At 55.6% G+C, this 14,465-nt stretch overlaps 1 protein-coding gene across 3 annotated transcripts in view; it reads right to left on the bottom strand.

The window, feature by feature from the left end:
• The window catches only part of SLC25A36 (solute carrier family 25 member 36), a 1,333,693-nt gene that overhangs the window by 492,584 nt on the left and 826,644 nt on the right, over positions 1-14,465 (bottom strand). The window lies entirely within an intron of this gene.

A 14,465-nucleotide genomic window follows, 5' to 3' on the forward strand; every position in this document is an offset into this window, starting at 1 on the left:
TGCAAAACCGCAACAAAGAAACAAGAAGACTACCAGCAACATTGTAGCGCCTCATCCTAACAGCTTTCTCGACTGTTTCCTGGTGGTGCATGCTCTGAGGGCTGTCTGCCTTCACCCTGCACTAGAAGCCAAGAAGAAATCTCCTGTGTGTTGACAGAATCTTCCCCCTGCCAACGCAGGCACCAAACTTCTGCATCACTGGTCTTCTGGGTCCCCCCTCATCTTGACGAGTGTGGTCCCTGGAACACAGGATCTGGATCCAAGTGACCCCGACAGTCCACTGGTCCTTCTGTCCAAATTTGGTGGAGGTAAGTCCTTGCCTCCCCACGCCAGACAGTAATCCTGTGTACTGTGTGATCTGCAGCTGCTAGGGCTTCTGTGCACTTTTGCAAGACTTCCTTCGTGCACAGCACAGCCCAGGTCCCTAGCACTCCGTCCTGCATTGCCCAACTCGTTGAGTTGGACTCCGACTTTGTGGGACCCTCTTTTGTTGTGCTGAGATGACCGCCGTGCTCAGATTTTCTGAACGCCTGTTCAGGTGCTTCTGCGGGTGCTGCCTGCTTCTGCATAGGTTCTCTATGTTGCTGAGCGATCCTCTGTCTCCCCCTCCAAGGGGCGACCTCCTGGTCCTTCCTGGGCCCTGGCAGCACCCAAAATCTTCAACTGCGACTCTTGCAGCTAGCAAGGCTTGTTTGCGGTCTTACTGCGTGGAAACAACTCTGCATCCTCCAGCATGCCGTGGGACATCTTCTGACTAAAGGAGAAGTTCCTGGCACCTTCCCTTGTTGCAGAATCTTCGGCTTCCTCCACCCGGAGGCAGCCCTTTTGTACCTTCATCCGGGGTTTAGTGGGCTCCCGCCCCCCCTGGACACTTGCGTGACTCTTGGACTTGGTCCCCTTCCTTTGCAGGTCCTCAGGTCCAGGAATCCGTCTTCAGTGGTTTGCAGTCAGTTGTTGTCTTTGCAGAATCCCCTATCTCGACTTTACTGTCTTTCTGGGGTAGTAGGGTAACTTTACTCCTACTTTTCAGGGTCTTGGGGTGGGGTATCTTGGACACCCTTAGTGTTTTCTTACACTCCCAGCAACCCTCTACACACTACACTAGGCCTGGGGTCCATTTGTGGTTCGCATTCCACTTTTGAAGTATATGGTTTGTGTTGCCCCAGGCCTACTTTCTCTGATTCATTCTATTGTGTTCTATAGTGTTTGCACTACTTTTCTAAGTGTTTTACTTACCTGATTTTGGTTTGTGTGTATATTTTGCGTATTTTACTTACCTCCTAAGGGAGTATATCCTCTAAGATACTTTTGGCATATTGTCACTAAAATAAAGTATTTTTGGTAACTCTGAGTATTTTGTTTTCTTATGATATAGGCCCTCATTCTGACCCTGGCGGTCGGTGATAAAGCGGCGGCCAAGCCGCCAACAGGCCGGCGGTCTAAAATATGCAATTCTGACCCTGGCGGGAACCGCCAACACAGCCCGCCAAATTAACACTCCGCCCGCCAACTTAACACTCCGCCCGCCACAGCGGTACAAACAAACAGCGTGGCGGTTCCCGCCAACAGCCAGGCGGCAGACAATGTACCGCCCACCCTATTACGACCCACCAATCTGCCACCTTTTCCGGGGCGGGAGCACCGCCGATAAGAACACGGCGGAAACAGACTACGAACGGGAAAACGCTCACCTCTACGCACTCCACGCGAGATTCCGGCAGTATGGAACCAGAGTTGCAGGTCATCCCCGCACTCCTATTCCTGCTCATATACCAGGAGCACGCCCGGCGGCGCGGAAGACATCGGTGAGTACTGCACCTACGACACAGGGGAGGGAAAAGATTACCGGCACACACCCACCCACCCACACCCACTACAACACACACATCAATGCATTCCCACAGATCACTGTCACAACCCACAAACCACCCCCCTCCGAAATAATGCAAAGACCAAAAGAAGAGATCATAAACGGGCAGATATATTGAAATATGTACACCAGTAATCTCAATAAATAAATAAACTATGTACAAAATATATACAGCTACTAAATGTAGTCCAACCACTGTCCGTGGATCACAGGCGTCCTGTGCAAAGGGGCAAGGCCCAGTCCCACGACAAGAACTCCACGGAGAGAACACTGCAGGGGCATCAGAAAGAAAATAGGACAGGCACCTCAGGGGGAAGGGAAGGGGGGGCACCTCAGCCACTTGAGTACACAACGCCAGATCCACGAGGGGACTCCATGACCACTGGGCCATCCTGGGGAGAGCAAAGCCACAGTCCATACAGTCCATACAGTGGGTGGCCTGCCCACTGGCCCATCCTGGGGAGAGCAAAGCCACAGTCCAAACAGTCCATACAGTGGGTGGCCTGCCCACTGGGCCATCCTGGGGAGAGCAAAGCCACAGTCCATACAGTCCATACAGTGGGTGGCCTGCCCACTGGGCCATCCTGGGGAGAGCAAAGCCACAGTCCAAACAGTCCATACAGTGGGTGGCCTGCCCACTGGGCCATCCTGGGGAGAGCAAAGCCACTGTCCAAACAGTCCATACAGTGGGTGGCCTGCCCACTGGGCCATCCTGGGGAGAGCAAAGCCACAGTCCATACAGTCCATACAGTGGGTGGCCTGCCCACTGGGCCATCCTGGGGAGAGCAAAGCCACAGTACAAACAGTCCATACAGTGGGTGGCCTGCCCACTGGGCCATCCTGGGGAGAGCAAAGCCACAGTCCATACAGTCCATACAGTGGGTGGCCTGCCCACTGGGCCATCCTGGGGAGAGCAAAGCCACAGTCCATACAGTCCATACAGTGGGTGGCCTGCCCACTGGGCCATCCTGGGGAGAGCAAAGCCACAGTCCATACAGTCCATAACAGACCCCACTGCCACTGGAGGAGGCAAGTTGGCCAGAGGACATCCTGCAGCCCTGCCCGAGATAGATCCTGCCCTGCCACGTCTGCCAAAGGGCCAGCGGTTCTTGCCTTGAAGGGCCCAGTTCAGCGGTTCCTGAGACGGCGGGGCCCAGTTCAGCGGTCCTTGCCCTGAAGGGCCCAGTTAAGCGGTTCTTGAGACGGCGGGGCCCAGCGGAGCGGTGCGTGAGACGGCGGGGCCCAGTGGAGCGGTTCTTGAGACGGCGGGGCCCAGCGGAGCGGTGCTTGAGACGGCGGGGCCCAGTTCAGCGGTCCTTGCCCTGAAGGGCCCAGTTAAGCGGTTCTTGAGACGGCGGGGCCCAGCGGAGCGGTGCGTGAGACGGCGGGGCCCAGCGGAGTGGTTCTTGAGACGGCGGGGCCCAGCGGAGCGGTGCGTGAGACGGCGGGGCCCAGCGGAGCGGTTCTTGAGACGGCGGGGCCCAGTTCAGCGGTCCTTGCCTTGAAGGGCCCAGTTCAGCGGTCCTTGCCCTGAAGGGCCCAGTTCAGCGGTTCTTGAGACGGCGGGGCCCAGTTCAGCGGTCCTTGCCTTGAAGGGCCCAGTTCAGCGGTTCTTGAGACGGCGGACGGTCTAAGGCCAACTGCTAATTGCCTGGTGGTGCCCTCCTGGGCAGCGGGGATGGTGCTCCTTCACTGCCCACCTGGGCTGTGGGTGGTGGGGCCCTCCTGGCCAGCTGGGCTGGGTCCTCCCTGGGCAGCGGCTATGGGGGTGGTGGGCTCTCCCGGGGCAGCTGTGCCGGTTCCTCCCGGGGCAGCGGCTATGGGGGTTGTGGGCTCCTCCTGGGCAGCAGGCCTGCTGCCTGACCTCTCCGACTTGCTGCCCTTGCCCTCCTTAGTCGTGGGCCTGTGGCCCTTTCCTCCCTTTGGAGCTGTGGCTGGTGACTGTCTCTGGGTGGTGTCCGGGGGGGATGTAGAAGGCGGGCTCCTGCGGCGGCCCTTCCGCCTTCTGCTCCTCTTCCCAGGGGGTGGGCTGGCTGTCCCCTTGCTGCTGGGCGAAGATCCAGACATGCGGGCTGGCGGGCTCCAATACCCCTGCACCCTTGTCAAGGGGGCTGCAGGGCTGGTGGTGGCTGAGGTGCTCTTCTCACCCCGACGAGAAGGAGGGGGGGGCTCAGGGTCAGGAAAGAAGTTAGTAGTGGCGAGGAAGAGCTTCTTGGGACAATGGAGAGTGGTAGGTACAGTGGGAATGGGAGTGGAGGGAGAGGATGTGGTTGTAGGTGAGTCACGTTTGCTGTCTTTGGGTGCAGGTGCAGGAGGGATAGGCTGTCGTGAGGTGGATGGCTGTTGGGTGGGTGGGTGGCTGCGTTTGTGTGGTGTGGAAGAGGGGGTGACAGACACAGTGGGAGAGGACACAGGGGACGTGTAAATGGCAGTGGGGGTGGTGACTGCACGTGTGCGGACTGGAGTGGAGGGTGTGCTGGTGATGGAAACACTGGCTGATGGTGAGGTGAATGGAGGTGTGAGTGTAGACGTCACAGGGAGGGAGGAGGGAGACGAGGAGGTGGGGGTCACAGAGGTGGTAGTGACTGTTGGCATGTCTGCATCGGAATGTTGCGTGTGTGAATGTCTGCGTGATCTGTGGTGCTTATGTTTGGATGAGCTTCTCTTGGGTGTTGAGGTGTGTGCAGGCTGGTCTGATGGTGTGGGTGGGACAGGCAGAGGAACAGGAGACTGGGAGGAGGGAGTTAGTAGAGGCAGGCAGGAGACAGGGACAATGGCTGCTGTCAGTGCTGAGGCCAGAGCCTGGAACGATCGCTGATGGGCAGCCTGACCCGAATGAATGCCCTCCAGGTACGCATTGCTGCGATGAACCTCCCTCTCCACCCCCTGGATGGCATTCAAAAGGGTAGTCTGCCCAACAATGAGCGTTCGGAGGAGGTCAATGACCTCCTCACTGAGGGCAGCGGGGGTAACAGGGGCAGGGCCTGAGGTGCCTGGGGCGAAGGAGATGCCCGGCTTCCTGGCAGAGCGGGCACGGGGCGAACGCTGAGGGGCTGCTGGGAGGGCGGAGATGGTGCGCTGGGTGGCGGCTGTACCTGTAATGGCGGGGGGCACGGATGGTGCCACCCCCGCAAGGGAGCCCCCTTCCGAGGACGTGTCCGTGTCGCTGCAGGGTCCAGTCGTCCCCGTCGTGGAGCTCCCCTCGCCCTCCGTCTCACTGGTCCAGTCTGACTCTGTGGCATGGCCCTCCTGGGCCATGTGAGATGCAGCTCCCTCCTGCCCCGATGCCACTTCTCCTCCGCCTGATGATGCTGATGCACACAAGCACAGAAAGACAAACAAAAAGGGGGGGGGAGAGAGAAATAAAGGGATATTGAGTACATGGATCTCCGGTACAGTTAGCGGACATGACAGACACAGATGCCCCCTGCACTAAGTTGCGCACTTGGGGTCCGCTACGCATTCCGTGGAACATGCCCTACACGCCTAGAGTTGACAACTGCACCTATGGATGACACGGCCCAGGGATGGCTGTACTGACAAACTACTGAGGGTGGTGGCTGGGGACACAGGGGCTTACGGGGGTGCCCAGCCTACAGATATCGCCCTGGCCTAGGGGGACCCCCAGCCCTCCTCCCCCAACCAGACACCTCCACTGCGCGACAACAGAGTAGATAATGCTTGTACTCACCCCCTTGTGTCTGCTGTGCTGCCCTCACGCGCCCATCCAATTCAGGGTAGGCCACCGCCAGGATCCGGAACATCAGGGGGCTCAGTTGACGGCAGGCACCCCGCCTACGTTGGGAGGCCATCCCCAGCAGAGACTCGGCGGTCTTCTTGGTCCCGCGGCGGATGTCCTCCCACCTCTTGCGGCAGTGGGTGCCCCGTCGATGGTGGACCCCCAGGGTCCGGACTTCCTTGGCGATGGCACGCCAAATCCCGATCTTCTCATGGGCGCGGACCTATGTGACACGTACAGGGAGGGAGAAATACCACGTTCAAGTTTGTCAGCATTTTCCTTTCCAGTGGCCCAACGCCCCCCATCCCCGCCAGGCCCCCCGCCATGCCCCCCGCCAGGCCCAACATGCCCCCCATCCCCGCCATGCCCCCCGCCAGGCCCAACATGCCCCCCATCCCCGCCATGCCCCCGCCATGCCCCCCGCCAGGCCCAACATGCCCCCCATCCCCGCCATGCCCCCCGCCAGGCCCAACATGCCCCCCATCCCCGCCATGCCCCCCGCCAGGCCCAACATGCCCCCCATCCCCGCCATGCCCCCCGCCAGGCCCAACATGCCCCCCATCCCCGCCAGGCCCCCCGCCATGCCCCCCGCCAGGCCCAACATGCCCCCCATCCCCGCCATGCCCCCCGCCATGCCCAACATGCCCCCCATCCCCGCCAGGCCCCCCGCCATGCCCCCCGCCAGGCCCCCCGGCAGGCCCAACATGCCCCCCATCCCCGCCAGGCCCCCCGCCAGGCCCAACATGCCCCCCATCCCCGCCAGGCCCCCCGCCATGCCCCCCGCCAGGCCCAACATGCCCCCCATCCCCGCCATGCCCCCCACCATGCCCAACATGCCCCCCATCCCCGCCAGGCCCCCCGCCATGCCCCCGCCAGGCCCCCCGCCAGGCCCAACATGCCCCCCATCCCCGCCAGGCCCCCCGCCAGGCCCCCAAGCCAGCCAGTGGCCCCAAATCCATATTGAATTAAACTCACTTGTTGGTCTGGAGGACCGTAGAGTAGCGCATACTGGGGGAGGACCCCATCCACAAGTTTCTCCAACTCCTCTCCAGTGAAGGCAGGGGCCCTTTCCCCAGGTGCAGCAGCCATTGTCCCTTCCAGACCGAGGTCACAGCAACACTTGCAGTATAGGTCCTCTCCTGTGAAAGTTCAAGTCGCAAGTGGATAAGTAGATAGAAAATGGCGGTCACGTCCGCGGCGGTGCGTACCGCGGCGGTGCGTCCCGCCACCGCCGGCGCCCTTCGCCATTGGCTCCTGAAACCCATAGGCTTCAATGTTAACCAATGTGGCTTGGCGCCGCGGTCTTGGCCCGCCGCCCGCCGCGGTGTGCCACGCCAGCGCATTGACCTCACATCCCATTGTCACACTTCACAGGTCAGGCAGCCGCCATTTCCAGGGCCCACATGGCTCAATTTCAACTGCGTCACACAGGCCTAGGCCTTGCATAGCCACTCAGACACGCCATTCACTGCATAGAGAATCGTTTACTGTGCTAGCTGTGAGTACGTACCTGTGGGTTGCTTGACTGTGTGCTCCATGTTGTCCTTCCTAGGCACCGTCCGCTGGGTTGGGCGAGGAGACGGATGAATCCTCCCGTGTACCGACCGCTGGTGGACCTGTCGACAATGGAAGAACGCCACATTATCCTGACCTACCGTCTTAACCGTGCCACTATCCATGAACTGTGTGCCCAGCTGGAGCCCGACCTGATGTCCCCCATCCGCCAACCCACAGGGATTCCCCCTCTGGTGCAGGTCATGTCAGTACTCCATTTCTTGGCAAGTGGGTCATTTCAGACAACCGTGGGAATTGCTTCTGGGATGTCTCAGCCCATGTTTTCGAAGGTGTTATCCAGAGTGTTGTCTGCCCTGATGAAATCCGTGAGGAGCTACATCATTTTCCCTGAGGTGGGCGAATTGGCTACAGTGAAGGGTGATTTCTACGCCCTTGGACATATTCCCAACGTAATTGGTGCCATTGATGGGACCCATGTGGCTTTGGTTCCCCCAAGAGACAGGGAGCAGGTGTACAGGAACAGAAAAAATTACCATTCAATGAACATCCAGGTGGTGTGTTTGGCTGACCAGTACATCTCGCATGTAAATGCCAAATTCCCAGGGTCAGTGCATGACGCCTACATCCTCAGGAATAGCAGCATCCCTTACGTGATGGAACAGCTACAGAGACACCGTGTATGGCTAGTGGGGGACTCTGGGTACCCCAACCTGTCGTGGCTACTGACCCCAGTAAGGAATCCCCGGACCAGGGCAGAGGAACGGTACAATGAGGCCCATGGGCGTACTAGGAGGGTGATCGAACGCACCTTTGGCCTCCTAAAGGCCAGGTTTAGGTGCCTGCATATGACAGGTGGATCCCTAATGTACTCACCTAAGAAGGTGTGTCACATCATCGTGGCCTGCTGCATGCTTCACAACCTGGCTTTGCGCCGCCAGGTGCCTTTCCTGCAGGAGGATGGTCGAGACGGTGGTGTTGTGGCAGCGGTGGAACCTGAGGAGAGTGACGAGGAGGAAGACGACGGGGCTGAAACAGACAACAGGGACAGAATCATTGAACAGTACTTCCAATAGGACACAGGTAACATTTCAAAGATAATTTAGTAAATGTTAACTACTCTCCAGCATCTCTGCTGCCTGTCTATTTGCCCCAGTGTATGATGACTGAGTTTTGGCTTTTCCCTCCCTATTTCAGATCTGGGGTCCCCACTACGAGTCCTGTGCTTCGTTTCCCCATGGACTACAGCTTTGTGGCAGCTGTTTGTTGACTTCACCATGTACAAGGACATATTTGCACTGTCATGTCAATTACAATCTATTGAAATCACAGCCAGACTCCAGATATTTTGGTGCAAAATAGGTGTTTATTTAAGTGCTCAAAATGGGATGGGTGGTTTCAAGTGGGTGGGGGCTATGGTGAAGGAATGTCCATGGCAGAGTCCAGAGTAACAGTCACACAGGTGCATTGTCCAGAGGCCTGTGGAGAGATGGAGCATGGGCAGTTCAAGGATGGACAGGGTGACAATGTGGGACAGTGGGATGACATCAGGTGGTATCCATTGCTGGCGGGGGTCTTGACATCCTACTCTGTCTTCTTGCGAGATCTCAGGGCCCTCTTGCGGGGTGGTTCTTCTCCTGCAGGAGGTGGGGGTCTGGTGGGCTGCTGCTGTGCGGGGGCCTCCTGTCTACTAGCGCCGGCGAGGTGGTTGGCTGTTCTTGGTCCAGGCTAGTGGCAGGGGCCCTTGGGTGTTGTTCAGTGTCCGCCCTGTTGTTGACGAGGTCCTGCAGCAGCCCTACCATGGTAACCAGGGTGGTGTTGATGGCTCTGATGTCCTCCCTGTACCCCCGATAGTGTTCCTCCTGCAGTACCTGGATCTCCTGGAACCGGGCCAGTACCGTCGCCATCGTCTCCTGGGAGCGGTTGTATGCTCCCATGATGGTGGTGAGGACCTCGTGGAGAGTGGGTTCCCTGGGCCTCTCCTCCCCCCCCCTGTCGCACAGCTGCCCTCCGAGTTCCCCTGTTTCCCTGGGCCTCTGCCCCCTGGCCGGTGTGCCCACTACCACTGCCCCCAGGTCCCTGTTGTTGTTGGGGTGGTGGGTTATCCTGGGTGCCCTGTAGTGGTAGACACACCGCAGATTGACGCGCCCTGGAGACAGAGGCATGGGCCCGCTGGGTGGGAGCTGTGCTGGTGTTCCCAGAGGGGTTTGGGTCTGTAGTGGCCTGGGCCTGTGTGAGGGGAACCGACTGTCCAGAGGTCCCCGATGGTCCGGGCTGGTCATCGGTGTCCAGGTCGACAGAGCTGCTGTCATCGCTGACGGCCTCTTGGGTGGGGGGTGTGGAGAATTCTGGCCCCTCCGCCGCGGTGTGTTGACGGTCGGGTCCTGCAGGGGTATAGAGGTATGGTTATAGTTTCAATGTGTGGCATATGGGTGTATCTGTGGGTTCTCGTGTCCCCAAGTGCTGGCATTCGTGTGTGGGGGCTTTGGTGAGGGTGGCTTGTGGGGGGGATGTGTATATGCATTGGGCATGCTTTGGTGATGGGTGTCCATGCTTAGTGGACGCATGCAGGCCTAGGTTTTGGGATGTGTGGGTTGTGATGGTGAGACATTGGCGGGGAATAGGTGTGCTGGGGGTGGGGGTGAGGATGGTGGTGGGGGTGAGGATGGTGGTGGGGGTGAGGATGGTGGTGGGGGTGAGGGTGGGGGTGAGGATGGGGGTGGGGGTGAGGGTGGGGTTCGAGGATGGTGGTGAGGGTTGGGGTCTGATTTGGCATGCAGGTGGGGGGGAAGCAGTATTGAAGCTTCAACTTACCAGTATCCATTCCTCCGCCGACTCCTGCGAGGCCGTCAGGATGCAGGATGTTCAAGACTTCCTCCTCCCATGATGTGAATTGTGGGGGTTGAGGTGGGGGTCCTCCGCCAGTCTTCTGCACGGCGATGTTGTGCCTGGATACCATGGAACGCACCTTCCCCCGTAGGTCGTTCCATCGCTTCCTGATGTCTTCCCGATTTCTGGGGTGCTGTCCCACTGCGTTCACCCTGTCGACAATCCTCTGCCATAGCTCCGTCCTCCGGGCAATGCTGGTGTATTGTATCTGTGTGCCGAACAGCTGGGGCTCTACCCGAACGATTTCCTCCACCATGACCCTGAGTTCTTCGTCTGTGAAGCGGGGTTGTCTTTGGGGTGCCATGGGGTGGTGTGTATGATGTGTGGGGTGGAGTATGTGTATTTAAGTGAGTTGAGTGTGGTGGTGTGTGTTGTTTTGTGTGTGGATAGTGTGTGGGTGATGGTGTTGAGTGGCTGTGGCTGTTATTTTTTGGATGCTGGTGTCTCGCTCTTGCCTTCTTTACGAATTTTTTAGCGTAGGGGTTTGTGGGTGATGTGGGTGGGTGTTTTATATTGTATTGTGTGTGTGGGAGTGGTGTGTGTATGTGTATCAGGTGTGTGGGATTCAAATCGTCCAATGTGGCTGAGTTTTGTTCGTTTGTGTGTATTCTGACCGCGGCGGTGTGTCCCGCCAATGGAATACCGCGTTTGAATGACCGCCGCGTGGATTCGTGGGTCGTAATGGCATGGGCGTATTTCTGTTGGCGTGACGGTGGAGGTTTTGTCACCTCCACCTTTCCGCCGACCGCTGGTCTGGCGGTCTGTTGTGGCGGTCGGATTTTCGGAGGTTTGCCTTCTGCGGGTCAGAATGACCGTGGCGGGTTTCCGCGACCGCGGCGGAATTATGGAGGATTTCTGACCGGCGGTAGGCGCCTTTTACCCCCGAGGTCAGAATGACCACCATAGTGCTATATGATATAAGTGGTATAGTTGAGCTTTGCATATCTCCTAGTTCAGCCTAAGCTGCTCTGCTATAGCTACCTCTATCAGCCTAAGCTGCTAGAACACTCCTAATCTACTGATAAGGGATAACTAGACCTGGCACAAGGTGTAAGTACCACAAGGTACCCACTATAAGCCAGGCCAGCCTCCTACACCTGTCAGTTACTTTCAACACTCTCTCCCACCACACCTTCAACAAGAGATTTCACCAAATTGAAATCCATGGAGACCCCCTCAAATGGATCATCTTACACCTCAATGGAAGAACCCAGAGAATCCCTCTCCCAGTGTTCACCTCGGAACCCAAGAACATTATCTGTGGCATCCGAAAAGAATCATGCCCCTCAGCCCCATCCTCTTCAACATGTACTTGATCCGCCATGGCCAACACCGTCCATCCTCTCGCTGTCAGAAGACTTCTCCACCACCAGAGCCAACTTCCACAGATGCATGATGAACGTCGCTGACTAGATGAAGGACAACTGTCTCAAACTCAACACGGACAAGACGGAAGTCTTTCTCTTTGGGAACAACACCTCACCATGGAACAATGCCTGGTGGCTTGCTGAACTGTGCACTCACCCAGCCCTGACAGACCACACCCACATCCTCTGCATCATCCCGGACAAAAAGTTGTCTATGCAGAAACAGGTAAAAACAGTCTCATCCACCAGTTTCCACACCTTACACATGCTCTTTAAGATTTTCAGGTGGCTTACAGACGCCAGAAGGAACCGTCACTCACGCCCTCATCACCAGCAGACTGGACTATGGAAACACTCTCTACGTAGGAATCACTGCACGCCTCCTGAACAGAATTCACACAATACAAAATCCAGCGGCAAGACTCATCCTTTACCTCTCCAGACATACTCACATCACCCTGCACCTCAAGGAGATACACTGGCACCCGATGTAGAAGAGATGCCAGTTCAAGATGTTTACTCATGCATACAAAGCCCTGCTCAACGAAGGGCCAACAATCAAACAAATGACTTTCCACCAACTGACTGGACAATAGCGATCTGCATCCCTTGTCCTCGCAGACATCCCCCAGATCTGCTGAGCCAACAGCGGAGGACACTCTTTCTTTCACCTGGCGGGCAAGGCCTGGAATGACCTTCTCCTGCACTGTAAGGCCACCTCATTGCTCCAGCAATGCAGGAAAGGACTCGACACCTGGCTATTCGAATGAACAAAACACTGCGAAGCAGCCAGCTACTCTAGCACCTTGAGACTTATGGGTGATTTGCAGTGTTTTATATATCCTGATTGATTGAATTGTTTTGGGTTAAGCATTTTGACAGACTATTCCCCTTTTGCCCTGGTACCTGTAGATGAGAACCCTTTAGTCAGTAAACTCTATATGGTAGTGGCCTGTTGAAACCACCCAAGAGTTAGTGTTCATGCCTGCTGAATTTTAATGTAGGGCTTGGCGAGTGGTGCAGACAGGGTAGTGGAAATCGATTCCTAAATATAAAGTACTACAGGTTGAGGCATAGGGAAAGCCCCTGTGATCTTAGACTACAAATAGTGACAGAATAAGAAGAACGTCTCTGATTGGTGATCAGGGTCTTAAATGCAGATAGAGGACAGAAGAGGGCAATTAAATTAAACACTAAGCTGAGAGCTCCTGGTTGGCAGTTGTATACAAACAGTCAAACTGTAGAGGCAATGTTGAGCGTGCATAACATTTTGATGATTAAATGACAAGTACGATATGGATAACTACTGGATAACTAACTGGAAAACTAAGTTTCAGTGAGGGGAGTGGAGGGGGGAAATGGGATTGAAGATCATGGCAATGGGGAACAGTATGTATGTGGTATTTCTATAGCTTGAACCTAGTCAAATGGCAGCAGAGGGCTGAAGATGGTCAAAGACCAGCGAAAAAAGTCATCATGCAATAGGAGAGGTAGCTGGTTTGTGCACTGCCAATGCATTTTTATATGGTGCTTTAAAGAGGTGTGCGGATGTTGCTTCAGATTCTGGGACATATATAAAAAAGGCCAGTTGTCTTGTTTTTCATTTTTTACATTTCTTAGTCTGCATTCTGGTGGTGTCCTGGCTGCAGGTGTACCAAGAACCAACCGAGATGGTGAGGTTGTCTACAAGATAGGTGGGTTTCTGGTAGTGGTGCCTTTCTAAATAATGCAGCTGGTGTTGAATATGGTGTGGGCTGGCAAAGGGAGCCAATGGAGTTCCATGAGAATGTGGGTGAAGTGATTTCATTTCTTCAGATTTCCCTGGATCAAACGTGCTGCGGTGTATAGGATGCAGTTAAGGGGTGAAAGTGTTGAGTCTGGAAGGTCCTTAAGTAGGGCATTACCATCAGTCAGATGCAAAGTTACAAAGGCTTAAAACAGTAGTTCTGAAATCACTTTCTGAACGAAATAGTTTCATTTTCTTTCAAAGAGAGAACTGGTACCTGGCCATCTTCTGTTTTTTGGCTGTGTGCTCCTTGACGGTGAGGCTGGTCTCCAGGGTGAATCCAAGTGATTTGGAAGTCAGTGAAAGCTGGGGTTTGAAAATGTAAAGGTCCATACAATTGAGCCAGGCTTGTACAATTTCTTGTTTGGTATTCTTGGCAAATAACAGGAATTCTGCCTTGGGTGAGTTCGGCTTCAGGTAGGCGCTGAACATCCAGGTCAGGATGGGGTCCAGGCAATGTTTAAGGCATTGGGTGTCTTGAGCTAGGGACACTTTCAGGCAGAGTTGTGTATCATCAGAATACCAGTGAATCTTAATGCTTTTATCTGTGACAAGGGCACCAACCAGCTCCATGTAGAGGCTGACGATGACAGGCAATAGTATGAAACCCTGGGGGGCTCCACAGGAGGTAGAAATCTTTTGGGACCTGGTGGTACACCTATGAACAAACTGGTGTCTGTTGGAATGGCAGGAGGGAACCAGTAAAAGATACTGCTTGAATATCCCGTCAAGACACCAGGATACATATGAGGTGGGAAGGCTGACTGCGTTGAAGGCAGCCAAGCCTTTAGCAATACCTAGAAGCAAGGATCATCATCTGTGGGTGGGAAGACTTTCTCTACGATGTGTAATGTAGCAGTTTTTGTGCTGCAGCATGACCTGAAGCTGGACTGGTAATCGTGCATGAGGTGGTTAGCGTTAATGTGGATCTCTGAGTTTAAAAGACAGCTTTTATAATGATCTTGCTGATAAATGCTAGGTGAGCAACAGGCTGGAAGTTGGTGAGGCCACCAGGGTCTAGCGCGGGCTTCTTTTGGAGTGGGAAAATCTAGCCTGTCTTGAAAGTTTATGACATGTTGCCTTGAGTGAGCGAGGAATTGATAATACTGACTAGTGGTGAGGGAGTTTTGATGAAGGAGGTGGCTAAGAAGTGACTTTGAGGGAGTTGAGTAGGAATGCGATATGTGAGATATATAGGGCTCTGAAAGATGACAGCATCAGGATTCTAAAGGAAAGGGTAGGTGTAAGAGATGAAGCCGGCATGGTGGTGTCAATATACTGTCTGATCTTTTTTTTAACTGA

This window comes from Pleurodeles waltl, chromosome 11 (genome assembly GCF_031143425.1).
Source record: "Pleurodeles waltl isolate 20211129_DDA chromosome 11, aPleWal1.hap1.20221129, whole genome shotgun sequence".
In the NCBI taxonomy this organism is placed as follows: Eukaryota; Metazoa; Chordata; class Amphibia; order Caudata; family Salamandridae; genus Pleurodeles; species Pleurodeles waltl.